General features: G+C 39.3%; 1 long non-coding RNA gene across 1 annotated transcript; it reads right to left on the bottom strand.

Moving 5' to 3' along the window:
• Positions 1 to 909: 909 nt before the first annotated feature.
• On the bottom strand, positions 910 to 17,884 carry LOC140827927 (uncharacterized). The gene is made up of 3 exons (XR_012117067.1): positions 17,671 to 17,884; positions 17,228 to 17,610; positions 910 to 1,399 (listed from the first exon to the last, which is right to left on the bottom strand). It is a non-coding gene; the product is annotated as an uncharacterized lncRNA (long non-coding RNA).
• Positions 17,885 to 18,086: the final 202 nt, after the last annotated feature.

The following is an 18,086-nucleotide window of genomic DNA, read 5'->3' as shown; positions in this document are numbered from 1 at the left end:
GCTATGACTCTCCCTGTCTCATCCGCAGCCTGATCCTGGTTCAGCGCAAATACCTGACCTTGGGCACGAGGTCGAAGATTTGAACTTCCCATTGCCTGACCCTGCATCCTCTGCAGAACAGTCGTCTGAGATCCTGAACCAGATCCTGCTCCACCTCGCAACTGAGGACAACTCTTCTTAAGATGGCCCATCTCTCCGCACTGAAAACAAGTTCCTGCGGCTGATCGGCACTGCTCAGATGGATGGTTCTTCCCACAATGCACACAAGAACCTTTCTGCTTACCAAAGCGAAAAACACCGCTAGATCGAGATCCAGATCCAGAAGAAGAAGAAGAACCTGACTTCTTGAAAGACTGAGATCGAGGGCTCAAAGTATTCGGAGGTCTAGAAGAAAGAATAGACCTACCACGCTGGAGACTGATCTCTGCCTGGCGACACCGGTTCACTAACCCATCATAAGAAGTAGGATTATCACAGACAGTGACTCGATCAAAGATCTCCTGGTTAAGACCCTGAAGGAAATGGTCATACTTGGCCTCAGGACTGCCACTAATATGAGGAGCAAAGGGTAACAACTCGAAGAACTTTTGCTGATATGCATCAACAGACATACTCCCTTGCTTAAGATTCAGAAGTTCAATCATCTTTGCTTGACGAAGGGCTGGAGGAAAATATAGCTGCATGAAAGCTGCACGGAAATCGGCCCAAGTCACCCTACCCTGAGATTGGACTATCGGCGCAGAAGTCGATCGCCACCACTTACGTGCACGGCCCTCGAGAAGAAAACTAAGGGTCTCCATCTGCTGCTCTTCGGTGCATTGGAATGCACGGAAACAACTCTCCATGCGCTCTATCCAATCCTCAGCAACATCGGGAGTCTCCCCACCGACTAAAGGCTTAGGCCCCAACTGAATGAAACGGTGCATCTCAAAACGCCTAGGCCCATCACGACGATGACGATGTTCACGATGACGCCTACGATCGTCCTGGTCACCCCAACGACCTACACTTCCCTGACTACTCTCATCACCAAGGTGATCAGCCATCGCTACAAGATAGAATGGGGAAAATATGGTGAAATGGTCAACGGAAATCCCAAAACAGAATCTTTATCCCAAAATCATAAGCATGCTCTGATACCATAAATGTAGTGACCCGTTCCAGAATCACCTACTAAACAAGAACTAAGCATGCAATTAACTTAATTAATAACAATCGGAGATAAGTGCAGAAAAGCCAACAAACGATATTTATACAACCCAATCGAAATCCAGAACAACTCAAACTAAACTGAAAATATGTGATACAACCATATCGAAACGGAACAGTATTGAAGAACTAACTCAACCGACTACTCCACGTCCTCCTCATCCTCCTCCTGAGCCATCCAACCTGAGGCCTGCCCCGTGGGAATGGGGTGTCCAAGATAAACAAAACCGAGGACGTGAGCGATAAGAACGCCCAGTACAAAAGCATGAGTATACAAGCCTATATGAAATGCACATGCTATGATATGATACCAGGGTAGTCAAGAAACAGGAGTCACAAAAGATCTCAATATGCTCAGTCTAGAGGCGCCAAGTGGATAGTGCCGCGCGGTACTCCTCTGGGTCACTGCATCCACTACAAGATCAGACGTGGACCTAAAATGTCCCGGATCACCGAAGCCCTCCGGACCCGTCGGCCACTGTGTACTCTCGGTGTCCATACGTCCACAAGACAGGGCTGAGCGGCCCCACAAGATATAGCTTATCTCGAAAGAGATACAGCTCAACAGTAAAGGCTATCTCAAAGGAGATACGGCTCAACATGAAATGCAACATGCATCATACAGCGTGACATAATAGCATGTATCGTATGACATATAACAATGCAGCAAATAATCATGCAATACATATATGAATGTATACTCAACCAGGATATCTCGGATAGTACTTTCGTAACTCAAACCAGAAGATCCTAGCACTCAGCCCTAGAATCAAGCCTGCGTCCGTAGCCAGCCCACTGATGCCGCTAGCTCCCAACTAGAGCACAGCTCCGCTACAAAACCAGTAGCTCCTCGCTAGTGCCTGAACCTCGGGAAAAGGCTAGAAACCCTTCAGAAACGACTAAAACGCTCTGGAACACTCGGAATTGGCGAGTCACAAATGAAGTCTCGCGCCTCTATTTATAGACAACGATCGGAAGATCCGATCCACTTCGGAAGATCCGATCCAATACACTTCGGACGATCCGAACCCTGATCGGACGCTCCGAACCCTGCATGTCTTCCACGAGTCCAGCCACCTGTCTCGGACGATCCGAACCCTGATCGGACGATCCGAACCCTTCCACGTGTCCAGCCACCTGTCTCGGACACTCCGAACCCTTCCACGTTTCCAGCCACCTGTCTCGGACGGTCCGAACACACTTCGGATGATCCGAACCCTCTTCGGACAATCCGAACCCGGTTCGGTCCTTCCGATCACCGAAAAATAGTTAATCCAATAATTAACTCAAATTAGCATCGGGATACTACATACACATGGTGTTTATTTAATATAATATATAAATAATTTAGCTCATAAATCATATGTATATTATATACTGATAATATATTTTTTTTCCAAATATTTAGTTTCTTTATGATTTTTTTCTAAAAAAATATTTTTAAAACTTGATTCATTAATGATTTGCAACATTATTAGTTCAGGAAAAGGTAGACAAAAATTTGACAAAAGTTGAAATCATTCATGAATCCACGGAATGAAATCTTCATATCAATATATGATGTGGTAAAAGTAAAAAAAAAAACATTTGTTTTGTACTTTTGTATGACAAGTCTTACACCTTAATTGCCGGAAAAAAAACGATTATCCAATTTTGATTAAAAAATAAGGTATACATTGGTCACTCTATTTCGAGACATATATGTGATGTTATAGGTCACGTTTCATTGGTATGTGCATAGAGATATTCAATCATACATATGTGTGATCATATGATGAGTCACTGGACAACCTTCCATCCGACTTTCCAATTTGTTATTATTTATCGAGTAGATTAGTCTGCAGTTAAGGTTTTATATCATTAGTATTTTGATCCGAGACAACAGAGATGATCTACGTACTAGTGCTAGACTTTGACTCATATATCGACTCCACGAGGGTCATCAGATGGCGAGGTTCAGTATGGTATCGACATACATAAGAGCAGATGCATTGTGGTTGATGATATGTATAAGCTAGAAACCGTATATAGGATCTGCTTGGATGGTATATTTTGTCTATTAATTTTCCAAAGACTGAATTATATATTCATTAATAGGTTGTGTGAAGGACACAAAAATTTATAAATACTACAGCCCAAGAACTCGAAATTTTGGGCACATCCAATAAGTGTGAACCCATTCAATGACTTGATGACAACCTATAATGACAAATCTCAAAAATTAAGCCATGTCCGTATTCATATTGTAACACCCAATTGATGGCTACATTATAGCATTAAATAAGCTGCTTAAAAGCCTTAAAACGTTCACTAAGGCATCCGCTCAACTTCTCTCTTCCCAACTATAAGTAAGATCCAAACTATCAGTAAGAGATCAAACAAAGATAAAAGAACACCGAAAACCTCACAAAAATTCAAGAAGAAAAACTGCCAAATTCGAGGCTTTCAGCAGCAGATTTCGTGGCATTATTCTGTCCATTTTCGTGTAAAATTTATAGTAGCAACCAAATACTATATTTGAACTACAATCTAGCAACTCATATTCACGTTTGGAATCAATAAAGACCAAAGTAATCGGGCTTATGTATTAAAAAGTATATACACATATGATATTCTATACACATATGATATTCTATGTTCCATTTTTGAACAATTTCGTTTGAGCATGATTTATTCGTTTATGTCTTGTCTAAGCTTTATATGTTCCAAAGATTGATATAATTCAATAAAAATTTGGAAAGCTATTATAAGATATGACCGCTATATGGTAGGATTATAACTGTTATATGACCTCTATATGATGAGATTATAATCATTGTATGGCCTCGTCACTTGAGTATTAACATATAGGGGACATATATTAGTAAAATCGTGGAAATTAGATGAAATTTCAATGCTTCATGTTCAGGATATGATTATGATACGTTATGTCTTCCGTTAATAAATGTTACGTTTAGAAAAAATATATGTATTTGTTATATATATCCGAACAATCCCCACTTGCTGAGTGTTTCCCAATTAAGTCACCCTTACCTCTCTCCCTATACAATACCAACAAACAAGTTGATGGACAAATCATGAAACGTCTGGAGCTGGTGAAGAAGCCACTTTCCAAGAAAGATTATTTTCATATTTCAATTGTCAATTTACGTTTTAAGTTTTACTCTTCTGCACTATTTGATTTCTTTCATGTTGTAAAGACTATGACGGATTATTTTATAAACTGGTTTGGTTTTATATTGTATTACGAGCATGTTATTTTAAAATTATGTGATTGTTAAAAAACGAATGTGTCTGTACACCTAGGTCTCAGGACATGACATTTAAATGATATTAGAGCCAGCATGATCATAATCTGACTGAGATCCTAATATACAAAACGTGATAAGATGTCAAATTTTGCCAAAGGACCAGTGCATTCATCTCCTTGACAATTATTTTCGAGGTAGTATATTAACCATCAATCAACGACCTAAATTCTAATTTATAGGCGTAATCAGAGTCTCATCAGATCTGACATCCTCTATTTTTGGTAACAAGCTTACTTTTTGGTCTATTATGCTCATCAATGATGCATTTAAGGGATAGAATCGTGACTAAAAACTTTTCTTCCTCACATATAAGTAACCCTCCCATTTTGCACAAAGAAGATCACACCGATTTAAGCATAAATTCTCTAAAATCTCGAGCATGTTGCAAACATTTTCGAACATAATTTCGAAAAAGTTTGAGCAAGAAATGGCGACCCAATCTAAGACCATGAGTAACCTCGAACTTGAGATTTAGCAACTTAGAGGGACCTTCACTAGTTTTTTTCAGAAGTTACTATTCTAATAAAAAATTTTACCTGCTTATGTGTTGTTTGATTGTGGTGACACACATTCTTTTATATCTATGAGGTTCACTAAGAAATTAGGGGTTAAACCTAAAATGCTTGTTAAACCTTTTAGGATAGCAACACCTACTAGTAAGGCTATCGAAACCTTTGAGTTACATCGAGACTATAAAATCAGTAACAATATGCATACGTTCAATGCCGACTCGATTCAACTCTCAATGGTGGATTTTGACATCATTCTGAGAATTGATTGTTTAGCCAAGACTCATGCAATGGTAAATTGTTGGGGTGAGAATGTCAAATTCCAAACCGAGAAGAAATCATATACCATACGCCTCGGTCTCGGGGTGTAACAACCTCGACAGATTTCTTAAAATAGCAGTGAAATTTTTATAAAATTTCTTTGAAGGGAGGAAGGATTTAAAATTTTCTGGACATACACATTATATTCAATATTTACAATCAAAAGTATATACATGATCTATAAAGTGTTGCACCAAAATACAAAATATCATTTTGATCATGTATAGCGAAATATCTTCTTCCTTCCATCTTCTATGCATATGACCTCGGCTCCAATCAACGTCCTGTTTTGTCACTTTTATCTGCATCACATGAAATTACTGGAATGAGTTATAAAACTGAGCAAGTGGAACTCTTACATAGCAATGAATACATATCATACTCTGTAACACATGACTTTGAAATCATTAAATACCATCAACTCTGAAACATGAATATCATAGTCTGAATAAAAATAACGATGGTATTTCTCTTTTCTCTGATGGATTGATATATGTTGCGTGTTTTCTTAATTGCTTGCAAGTGCACAACGTCAAGTTGTAATAAAATGTATTTACGAGTACAAGTGTCGATCCCACGAGGAGTATATATATATAAATTTATATTAATGCTCGTAATTAAAATAGTCTCAATTTTATTTAGAAAAATCGATTAAATGATTTGTTTGCGAGAATAATTAAATTGACAAAGGATTTAAATAAAATATCACAACAAACTCGTGCAAATGACAATGGAATAAAAGATCTAGAGGTCCGATTTCACGCAACTATTCACCATGTGTTATTTTGTGTAGCTATATTATAAATGTCCTTCTTATTCATTAACCAAGAATTCTAAATTATCTACTCCATCTTCCGATTGCTAAATAGATACTAATTATCTAACAAAGGATTGTAACGTCTCCGTCAAAAATCTATAATTAAATAACACAATAAGAAATAACTTCTTTTAATGGCTTCAATAGCAATATATGTCCTCCCGAACTCTATAAATACCATCGATGTATTTTTCTCTTTCTTGTTTATAAATTCTCTTTTTCAAGTGATAAGTTATAAACATAAGAATCATTCAAGATATGACCAGTAAAATGAAAGCATTAAAATTGAAAAAATACAAATGAACAATAAGGAAAACTTATATAGCATAATTCATAAATCCCACACATGGTTTCTAGTTTTCTTCCATCTTTCCTCTAGATATAAGAATTAGTTCATAATAATACAAACAACACAACAACACATGAATCTTAAACAAGACATATCAAATAAAAATAAAGAAAGAAGAACTTAGAACAATAGTTTGGAGTGCAGAAATTTCTGTCCAGAAGTGTGCAAGAGATTTATCAAGAACTTGAATCTTCAAATCTTCTAGCCTCCACAAATCTTCCCTTAGCTCCCAATGACCTAGATAGTGAATAATAGAATCCTTTTATAGTCCTAGACAAGTCTTTCACGAAAAACACAAAAGTCATCAACTCCCATGCGCAGCACACCAAATTACAGAATTTCCGGACTTTGTCTGTCAACGACCGCGGGTGCGGTAAAGATGGCACCGCAGGTGCGCTATAGTTTCGGGGAAACTTTCATCTTCAAACTACGAAGACTGCGGGTGCGCTTCAAATGTTACCGTGGGTGCGGTCTAGCTTCGGCAGATTTTTTTCATTCTTGATCTTCAGTGACCGCGGGTGCGGTCATAGACATACCGTGGGTGAGGTGGTCTCTCGGGAATTTTATCTCTTGCACTTTCAAATTCAACACTTTACTACTCCAAACTCTCATTCTAAGCTTCCAAACTACAATAACAAAAACAACAACAAATCACATAAAACCTGCTCAAGAATCACAAAATTCTAAGTTAAAAACAAGTAATAAAAGTACAATAAATTGCACTTATCAAACTCCCCCAAACTTAATATTTTGCTAGTCCCGAGCAAAACAAAACAACACAAACAAACAAACAAACAAACAAGTCATGAAATATTTTAAAGAACTTGACCTCAAGATAAAGTAACAAACTCTTCATGCATTCACAAGTCAAATCAATCCAATCAATTTTTTTTTCATCCGGATAAAATCATGCAATCGATTAATTTTCTTAACTTCTAATCTCTTCAACTCATGTTTCAAAACATTCTCAATCGATTTCAATTTTTACAAACACAAATCAAGAGGTCTTTTCTGGTTAAGATTGGGATCAAATCAATATTCATTCAAGAAAAGAATACCCAATAAATATTTGATGCAATGAGGTGTGTGTAAAATTGATCAAGATTCATACTCAATGGAAGTGTTTATCGATTGTCCATAAGCTAGATCCTCCCAATCACTCTCCACTAGTATATTGGACAACTATGACTTGGTCAATAGGATTTGCAATGCTTGTAATGTTAGGCCTTGGCTCACGGCTACAAAATGAAGATTAGGAATTCAAATAAGGGAGTAAGTTGAATCTTTATATCTTTTGCAAACTCCACTTTTTCTTTTATCTCCATTTTTTTTTATTCATTTCATCTCTTTTTCTCCCATTTTTCTCCAACTCTTCAATGAAAAATCATTCATTTTTTTTCTTTTTTTTTTGTAGGAGAATTTCAATTTCTTTAATACTTTGAATTCTTACTCCCTTGAGAAGGTAGGAAATTAGTGTTTAAGATATTCAACAGGGTGGTAAATGTGGGATATTTGAAAGAATATCGAATGGGGGTCTTTTACACATATTTACGTGTGTCATTCGAATTCATATAAGTTTCAAAGAGGTGACAAATGATAAATTTTTTTTATTTGGTGGCGTGAAAGGCTCAATCGATAAGAAAAAATCACCTAAATCATTCCTAAATCATAGTTTGTCCGTATTTCGCCTCGAGTGTTGTTTGGATAGTTCTAGACAAAATCTCAATTCACCAACACAAAGTAGAATCTAATCATCGTGAAAAATGATGTCTCAATGCATCAACCAAATACATATATATTCAAAAGAAAAGTGCTTGGTTTCCAAGAAATTCAAAAACACAATTCTTTTCTCATATAGGCTCAATAGGGCTTCAAATGAATATTTATGAACAATATAAATAAGCCCAAATAGATTCAAAGATTGCCTCAATCATATCTGTGTTTGAAAAAATTTATTTCAATGTCAAATGAAAATCACAGAGATGTATAGAAATTATAAGTCTCAAAATTATAAAATCTCATGATTGTTCTCTAAAATTTTCAAATTGATCGATTAACATGAATGTAATGCATGATTTTTTTCTTCTTAATGCAAAATTTTTCTTTTCTCATCATTGGCTTTTAAAAAAAATAATATTTCATGACTAAAACACTTCAAACACACAAGCACAAACATACAACTCAAAAGAAAATAAAACACTCAAAATAAAACTAAATTAAACACAAAAAATAAAATAAATAAACAATATCTCCCCCAAACTTAAACATGTGCATCGTCCTCGATGTAAATAAACATGAAAAATAGAGGAATACACATACCTCGGGCAACGACCGTCAGTAGCCACTGTCATCCTCATCATCTGGGTTATTTTGTGGTTGTTGTTGGAACTCCGGCGGGTGGTATATGGGTGGCCACTGTGGAGGTGGTGGAAATGGATTACCAGAGGTTGAAACTGATGGAAATTGCTGAGCCAAGAAAGACATAAAATCCACCATATATCCCATAAAAGTATCGGTCCTAAACCGAAATTCATCCATGTCTTGGCTTTGATTTCTCACTACCTCTTCCAAATGGGTCAACCTATCTCTCATATTTCCTGGTTGCGGTTGTGGTTGTGGTTGTGGTTCTTGAGCTTGAGCATGGGCACGTCTTTGTGCAGCTCTTCTGTTAAATTCCCTTTAAGCTCGACGAGCCGCAGGTTGTTCACCTCTAACTGCCCTATGTGGTTGAATTACCACAATGACATTTTTCGACTTTAACAATTTTTCATTGACAGCCCAAGTAACTCCCGCATTTTGGCATAAAGCAGTGATAAAAGAAGGGTGGAGGAGTCCACTAGGAGAGTTACCATTTGCATAATCAAGCATCGAACTCTGTAGCAATTGACCTAAATCAATTGTCCTTCCCATCATAATGCAAAAAGTAAGGATAGCTCTCTCCTTGATGACAGTGGTGGTGTGTTCGGTAGGCTTAATCCTAGCAGAAATAAATGAATACCAATCTTTGACCACAGTTTTCAAATCAGACTTTTCTAGGCTGACATGCACATCATCCCTCATTCTCCACTCAGCTCCCTCTATGCAAATTGTTTGAAGAATATGAGTATAATCAACATGCTTTGCCCGATATTCTTCATACTCATCATGCATTATTTGAGGGATGCCATATAACGTATTTATCGTATGTGCATCAAAGTCTACCATTTTTCCTCGCACAAACACCTTCAATTGTTCATGCCTAACCTTGAGATTTGCATAGAATTCTCTCACCAATGAAATGACAGCATCTTGTGGCTGCCTGCCAAACTCCTCCCAATGCCGAGCAGTAAGCATCATTCCAATTTCGGACCGGGGAAAACTCAAATCAAATCCCCTCTCTTTTATAATGCTTTTGTTCAAAATTCTCCCATAATTTTCCTCCGCTATTTCGTTCCAAAATCTGTTAGCATCATAGTTTGCAGATGATGATGCACCCTTTGCTTGCTTCTTTCTAGGAGGCATTTTCTCAAACACTTTGAGTTCAACAACTTCCCCTTCAATAAATTCACAAAACTAAATGATTCTTCACTCCCCCAAACTTATTCACCACAATAACAACACCACAACAATTTACACACCAATATAATCCACAATATCAAGAATTTACTCCACTAAATGTAATTTTCTTCCATATCCAATAACACCAAATATTTCGAATTCAAAGCAAATGTAATATTGATTTGCTCACCTTGAGTGTTAAATTGTTTCTTTGAGGAAAAAATTCAAAGCACTAAGCAATCCTTGATGAAATTTTCGAGCCCCTTTGAAACCCTAGGTTTGGTGTTGATTTTTGTGGAAAGAAAAGTGATATTTGATGGAATGAGTGAAGCTATTTAGGTTTGGAGTGGTAAATTTGTTGAAGGAATAACAAATCTTGAGTGTGGAATGTATTTGGAGAGGAGGAATTTTCGAAGTTGAAGGAGAGATTGAGAGAGTGCTCTTCGATTATGTATAATTTCTGCCCCATTCTGAGTTTTAAAATGTCGACCGCGGGTGCGGTGTGCAAGGACCGCGGGAGCGGTTTGCTCTCGGCACTACTTAAAAAAAAAATTTTCTTCATTGACCGCGGGTGCGGTACTTTTGTAGCGCGGGAACGATTTGGCTACTGGAATTTTTTTAGTCTTCGACCTTCTGCGACCGCGGGTGCGCTCTAAACATACCGCGGGTGCGGTGTTCTCTCGGGAATTCACTGTATTCCGAATACACCTTAACCACGGGTGCGCTCCGTAAATGACCGCTGGAGCGCTGCACTTTCGAAAATTTCAGTATTATGAATTTACAGATACCGCGGGTGCACTGCAGAGGGGACCGCAGGTGCGGTTGGCCTTCGGGAAAAAAAATTTTCTCTCCAATTTTTTAGTCCTGAAAAGAAAACCATTTTAATTCATAAAATTTGAAAAGATACAAGAACACACTATTAAAATACACAATCAAAAAAAAAATTAATACAAGAATAAAAACAAGACCGAAAACTAAATGTTATAGAGAAACAAAAAATTTTGGGTTGCCTCCCAATCAGCGCTTGGTTTAACGTCTTCAGTCAGACTTTCTTCAGCCTACTTGGGTTCACCCAATGGGATGTTGTCCATGTGTCTCACTTCATTCCCAAAATAGTGCTTGATTCTTTGACCATTTACTTTGAACGTTCGACCGCTGTTGCATTTCAACTCAATCGCCCCATGTGGATATACGGTTTCTACTGTGAATGGTCCAGACCATCGTGATTTTAACTTACCAGGGAACAACCTCATTCGAGAATTGAAAAATAACACATGTTTTCTTGGTTCGAAGTCTCGTCGAAGAATATGCTTGTCATGCCATTTCTTGGTCTTTTCCTTGTATATCTTATCATTCTCGTATGCATCATTCTGGAATTCCTCCATCTCATTCAGTTGCAGCAGTCTTTGTTCGCCAGATGCTTTCATATCAAAATTTAGCTTTTTCACAGCCCAAAATGCTTTGTGCTCCAGCTCCAAAGGTAGATGACAAGCTTTCCCAAATACCAATCTATAGGGCGACATCCCGATGGGGGTCTTGTATGCAGTCCTGTATGCCCATAATGCATCATCTAGTTTGATCGCCCAATCCTTCCGGTTTGTCTTCACCGTTTTCTCTAATATCATCTTGATCTCTCGGTTGGATATTTCTGCCTGCCCATTAGCTTGCGGGTGGTATGCCAGTGTCACCCTGTGCTTCACATCATACTTAGCCAACAGTGAGTTAAAAATTTTGTTACAGAAATGCGTACCTTCATCACTGATTATGGCTCTAGGTGTTCCAAACCTTGTGAAGATGTTCCTGTGAACAAACTTAACAACAACTTGATCATCATTAGTACTGATGGAAATTGCTTCCACCCATTTGGACACATAATCAATAGCAAGCAAAATGTAAGATTGACCAAAAGAGGATGGGAATGGACCAATAAAGTCAATACCCCAGACATCAAAGAGTTCAACTCCCAAAATATGTGTTAGTGGTAACTCGTGGCGTCTAGAAATATTGCCAACTCTTTGGCATTTATCACATGACTTAACTAAAGTATAACTGTCCTTAAACAAATTAGGCCAATAAAAACCTGACTGTAATACCTTAGCTGCTGTTCTAGATGCTCCAAAATGTCCACCGTAGGGTGAGGAATGACACTGCTCTAGAATCATACCCGCTTCTTCCTCTGTTACACACCGTCTAATTATCTGATCAGCGCATCTCTTGAACAAGAAAAGATCATCCCACAGATAAAACTTGGCATCATGAAGAAATTTCTTCTTTAGGTGATAAGTTAAATCTGATGGTAATTCTCCTGCAGCAAGAAAATTAGCTATATCTGCAAACCATGGATGTGTAACACTTACCTTGAAAATTTGTTCGTCTGGGAACGGCTCATTGATAACTCCACCTTCAGTTCTTTCTTCCAGCTCTAGGCGGGACAAATGGTCTGCCACCTGATTTTCACAACCTTTCTTGTCTTTGACTTCAAAGTCAAATTCTTGAAGTAGGAGTATCCATCGTATCAACCTAGGCTTGGAATCCTTTTTGGAAAACAAGTAACGAAGAGCTGCATGGTCAGTGAAAACAGTTACCTTGGTTCCAATGAGATACGTTCTGAACTTGTCGAATGCAAACACCACTGCTAGCATTTCTTTCTCAATAGTTGTATAGTTCTGTTGAGCTGCATTAAGTGTACGACTTGCATAGTAGATAGCCTTGAACATCTTGTCTCGCCTTTGTCCCAATGCTGCTCCCACAACATAGTCGCTAGCATCACACATGAGCTCAAGGGGCTCCTTCCAATCAGGCACTATCATAATAGGTGCAGAAATCAGTGCTGTCTTGATCTTGTTAAACGCCTGGAACAATCATCATCAAAAATAAATGTAGAATCTTTCTCTAACAAATTACATAAAGGTCTAGTAATTTTAGAGAAATCTTTGATATAACGACGATACAACCCGGCATGTCCCAAGAAACTTCTGATCCCTTTCACATTCTTCGGCGATGGAAGATTTTCAATTGCCACAACTTTGGCTCTGTCAACTTCTAGTCCACTAGCTGAAATTTTATGCCCAAGCACAATACCTTCTGGGACCATGAAATGACATTTTTCCCAATTCAAAACTAAATTCTTCGCTTGACATATCTGCAAAACAAGCATTAGATTTTGCAAACAGTGATCAAATGATGAACCAAAAACAGATATGTCATCCATAAAAACTTCCATTATTTCCTCGACCATGTCGGAAAATATGGCCATCATACACCTCGAAAAAGTAGCAGGTGCATTGAAAAGTCCAAATGACAGTCTCCTGAAAGCAAATGTACCGTAGGAACAAGTAAAAGTGGTCTTCTCTTGATCCTCCGGTGCTATGACAATTTGATTGTAACCTGAATAACCATCTAGAAAACAATAATAATGATAACCACCTACTCTATCAAGCTTCTGGTCAATAAAAGGAAGAGGGAAGTGATCTTTCCTAGTCGCATCATTCAATTTTCTGTAGTCTATGCACACTCGCCAACCAGTAACTGGACGAGTTGAAATCAATTCATTATTCTCATTTCTTACTACATTTATTCCCCCTTTCTTAGGCAATACTTGTACTGGTGAAACCCACGAACTGTCAGATATAGCATAAATAACACTAGCATTTAATAATTTTAATACCTCAGCCCTCACAACCTCTTTCATTGCTGGATTAAGCCTTCTTTGATGATCAACATAAGGGGAATATGACTCATGCATCAAAATTTTATGCATACAAACAGTAGGGCTTATCCCCTTTATATCAGCAATTGTCCATCCCAAAGCAGACTTAAATTCTCGCAACATCCTCAACAACTTATCTTTCTCATCAATAGTAAGAGCAGAAGAGATAATTACCGGATATGCTGAACTTTCGTCTAAGAATTCATAGCACAAATGACTCGGTAAATCCTTCAATTCAAGGGATGCTTTTGGTACCTTTTTACTTGCTTCTTCAAGTAGCTCTACATGATGCACATCCTTCTTTTCTTTAGGCAGTGTATTGAGAGAAAGTAGCTCTTCTTTCACATCCCAATCTTCTTCATCCAATGTAGAAGCCGATTCCAACAAGCATCTCTCTAAGGAGTCTTTCGTCAACCTACCTGCACCAACATGAGATACACATGAATCAATTACATCAATACTATTACAAGTACTTACCTCATTTGGTCCTTTGATGGTGTTGTAGATGTTGAATATGACTTCTTCTCCACCTACTCTCAACGTGAGCTCGCCCTTGTGCACATCAATCAAAGCTTTTCCGGTGGCCAAGAACGGCCTTCCAAAGATAAGAGGAGTATCCTGGTCTTCTTCCATATCTAAAATGACAAAATCAGCAGGAAATATAACTTTGTCTACCTTTACCAGAACATCCTCCACTATCCCCTGTGGATAAGTAAGTGATCTGTCCGCCAATTGCAGGGTAATAGTGCTAGGCTTCACCTCGCCAAGCTCCAAAGTCCTGTAAATAGAAAAAAACATTAAATTAATACTGGCACCCAAATCACATAAAGCTCTATTTATTCTAGAACCACCAATAACACAAGGAATAGTAAAACTCTGTGGATCTTTGAGTTTCTGTGGCAGTTTCCTTTGGAGTATGGCGCTACACTCTTCTGTCAACTTTACTGTCTCAAACTCTTGCAACTTACTCTTCTTTGACATCACATCTTTGATGAATTTTGCATAATTTGGCATTTGCTCTAAAGCATCAGCAAATGGAATGTTGATGTGAATTTTCTTGAAAATCTCCAAAAATTTTGCAAATTGATCATCCAATTTCTTCTTTGTGAAGCTCTTTGGATATGGAAGAATTGGCTTAAATATCGGAGGTTGTTCAACTTCAACTTCAGCTTTGGATCCCTCAGTTTCCACTTTTTCATCTGTCTTCTCCTTGTCCATTTTCTCCTTGGAACTTTGCACTTCTAGTTCTCTTCCACTTCTCAAAGTTACAGCTTTGCATTGCTCCTTTGGATTCACTTCAGTATTACTTGGGAATTGACCTTTATTTTGATCTCTCAATGCATTAGCCAATTGTCCAATCTGTGTCTCCAATGATTTCATTGTGGCATCCATATTTCCCATGTGAGTTTCCATGCCATCAAGACGAGATTCAGTTCTAGACATCCTTTTACTAGATTCAACAACAAATGTTCCAACTAAATCCTCAAGTGAAGGTTTTCCTTCCCCCTTTGATGTATTAAACCCCGGTGGAGGATTCAACACATTCTTATTATTAGCATATGAAAAATTCTCATGATTTCTCAAAACAGGATGAAAAGTGTTAGGGGGAGGGTTACCTCGATATCCTCCGTAGCCACCAAAATTCCTATTGTTGATATAATGAGTGTAGTATCCCGATGCCTGATTTGAGTTAATTATATTTCGGTGGAATCGGAAGGACCGAACCGGGTTCGGATCGTCCGAAGAAGGTTAGGATCGTCCGAAGAGGGTTCGGGTCTTCTAAGACAGGTGGCTGGACACGTGGAAGCCATGCAGGGTTCGGATCGTCCGAGACAGGTGGCTGGACACGTGGAAGACATGCAGGGTTCGGATCGTCCGAAGTGTATAGGATCGGATCTTCCGAAGTGGATCGGATCTTCCGATCGTTGTCTATAAATAGGGGCGCGAGGCTTCACTTTTTACTCGCCAATTCCGAGTGTTCCAGAGCGTTTTAGTCGTTTCTGATGAGTTTCTAGTCTTTTCCCGAGGTTCAGGCACTAGCGGGGAGCTACTGGTTTTGTAGCGGAGCTGTGCTCTAGTTGGGAGCTAGCGGCATCTGTGGGCTGACTACGGACGCAGGCTTGATTCTAGGGCTGATTTCTAGGATCTACTGGTTTGAGGTACGAAAGTACTATCCGAGATAGCAGGATTGAGTATGCTTTACTATGTGTTGCATGTTTATATGTTGCATTATTATCTGTCATATGATGCATGGTTTATTATGCGGCATTTGCATAATCATATTGGGCCTGATTATCTTTGAGATAGCCTGTTGAGAGGGTGCTCAGCCCTCGTTTGTTGTGGATGGTTGGACCCCGTTGGCCGACGGTGGTCAGGTCACCGGTATATCCACAGGTTTATTTTGGTATGGGAGCCACCTCCTGGTGCGACGGCGCAGAGTGCTACATACCTTGACGTCATTTACCTGAGCAGTATTTCGTTATACCCAGATCCTGGTATCCAGTACATTTTGCATACATGCATGTCATAGTCTTGTATACTCATGCTTTCAGTACTGAGCGTTTTATGCTCACGTCCTCGGTTTATCTCTGTTTTGGACACCCTATTCGATGGGGCAGGTCTCAGGTTGGACGGTCCAGGAGGGAGTGGACAGGGAGCTGGCAGAGGTTGACCTGTAGTTGTTGGTATTTGTAGTGACCCGTTCCAGAATCACCTACTAATCAGAACTTAAGCATGCAAAATTAACATTTAAAACTGAATCAGGTAAACAGCGGAAAACAGTAATACAACCCAATCGAATCTGTAAGTACAAAATACTTAAACAACCAGATCGAACTAAATTCCAAGGACAAATACCAACAACTACAGGTCAAGCTCTGCCAGCTCCCTGTCCGCTCCCTCCTGGACCGTCCAACCTGAGACCTGCCCCATCGAATAGGGTGTCCAAAACAGAGATAAACCGAGGACGTGAGCATAAAACGCTCAGCACCGAAAGCATGAGTATACAAACCTATATTAAATGCACATGCTATGATATGATACCAGGGTAGTCAAGAAAAAGGAGTCACAAAAGATCTCAATATGCTCAGTCTAGAGGCGCCAAGTGGATAGTGCCGCGCGGTACTCCTCTGGGTCACTGCATCCACTACAAGATCAGACGTGGACCTAAAATGTCCCGGATCACCGAAGCCCTCCGGACCCGTCGGCCACTGTGTACTCTCGGTGTCCATACGTCCACAAGACAGGGCTGAGCGGCCCCATGAGATATAGCTTATCTCAAAAGAGATACAGATCAACAGTAAAGGCTATCTCGAAGGAGATACGGCTCAACATGAAATGCAACATGCATCATAAAGCGTGACATAATAGCATGCATCATATGACATATAACAATGCACCAAATAATCATGCAACACATATAAGAATGTATACTCAACCAGGATATCTCGGATAGTACTTTCGTACCTCAAACCAGTAGATCCTAGCAATCAGCCCTAGAATCAAGCCTGCGCCGTAGTCAGCCCACTGATGCCGCTAGCTCCCAACTAGAGCACAGCTCCGCTACAAAACCAGTAGCTCCCCGCTAGTGCCTGAACCTCGGGAAAAGACTAGAAACCCATCAGAAACGACTAAAACGCTCTGGAATACTCGGAAATGGCAAGATAAATGTGAAACCTCGCGCCTCTATTTATAGACAACGATCGGACGATCCGATCCGGTACACTTCGGACGATCCGAACCCTGATCGGACGCTCCGAACCCTGCATGTCTTCCACGAGTCCAGCCACCTGTCTCGGACGATCCGAACCCTGATCGGACGATCCGAACCCTTCCACGTGTCCAGCCACCTGTCTCGGACAATCCGAATCCTTCCACGTGTCCAGCCACCTGTCTCGGACGGTCCGAACCCTCTTCGGATGATCCGAACCCTCTTCGGACGATCCGAACCCGGTTCGGTCCTTCCGATCACCGAAAAATAATTAATCCAATAATTAACTCGAATTAGGCATCGGGATACTACATTCTCCCCCCCTAAAAAGGATTTCGTCCGCGAAATTGCGTCTGAAGAATGACAATTCTGAACAACAATACATTCAACTTAAGAATGAATTACAACTGAAATTACAATCATAACTGAAAATACTACAACTAGAACAACTCTGGATGCTCTGACCGCATGCGACTCTCTAGTTCACAAGTAGCTTCTTCAGTACCTCGACGCTGCCGTTGCACTAAGACAAGAGGAATAGTCTTATTCCGCAGTATCTTATCCTTTCGGTCTAAGATCGAAACCGGTCTTTCCACAAAAGACAAATCCGGATTT

Source organism: Primulina eburnea, chromosome 1 (assembly GCF_022965805.1).
Source record: "Primulina eburnea isolate SZY01 chromosome 1, ASM2296580v1, whole genome shotgun sequence".
Lineage (NCBI taxonomy): Eukaryota > Viridiplantae > Streptophyta > Magnoliopsida > Lamiales > Gesneriaceae > Primulina > Primulina eburnea.
Note: the sequence above shows the minus strand (reverse complement) of the source record. Positions and strands in the feature narration are given on the sequence as shown.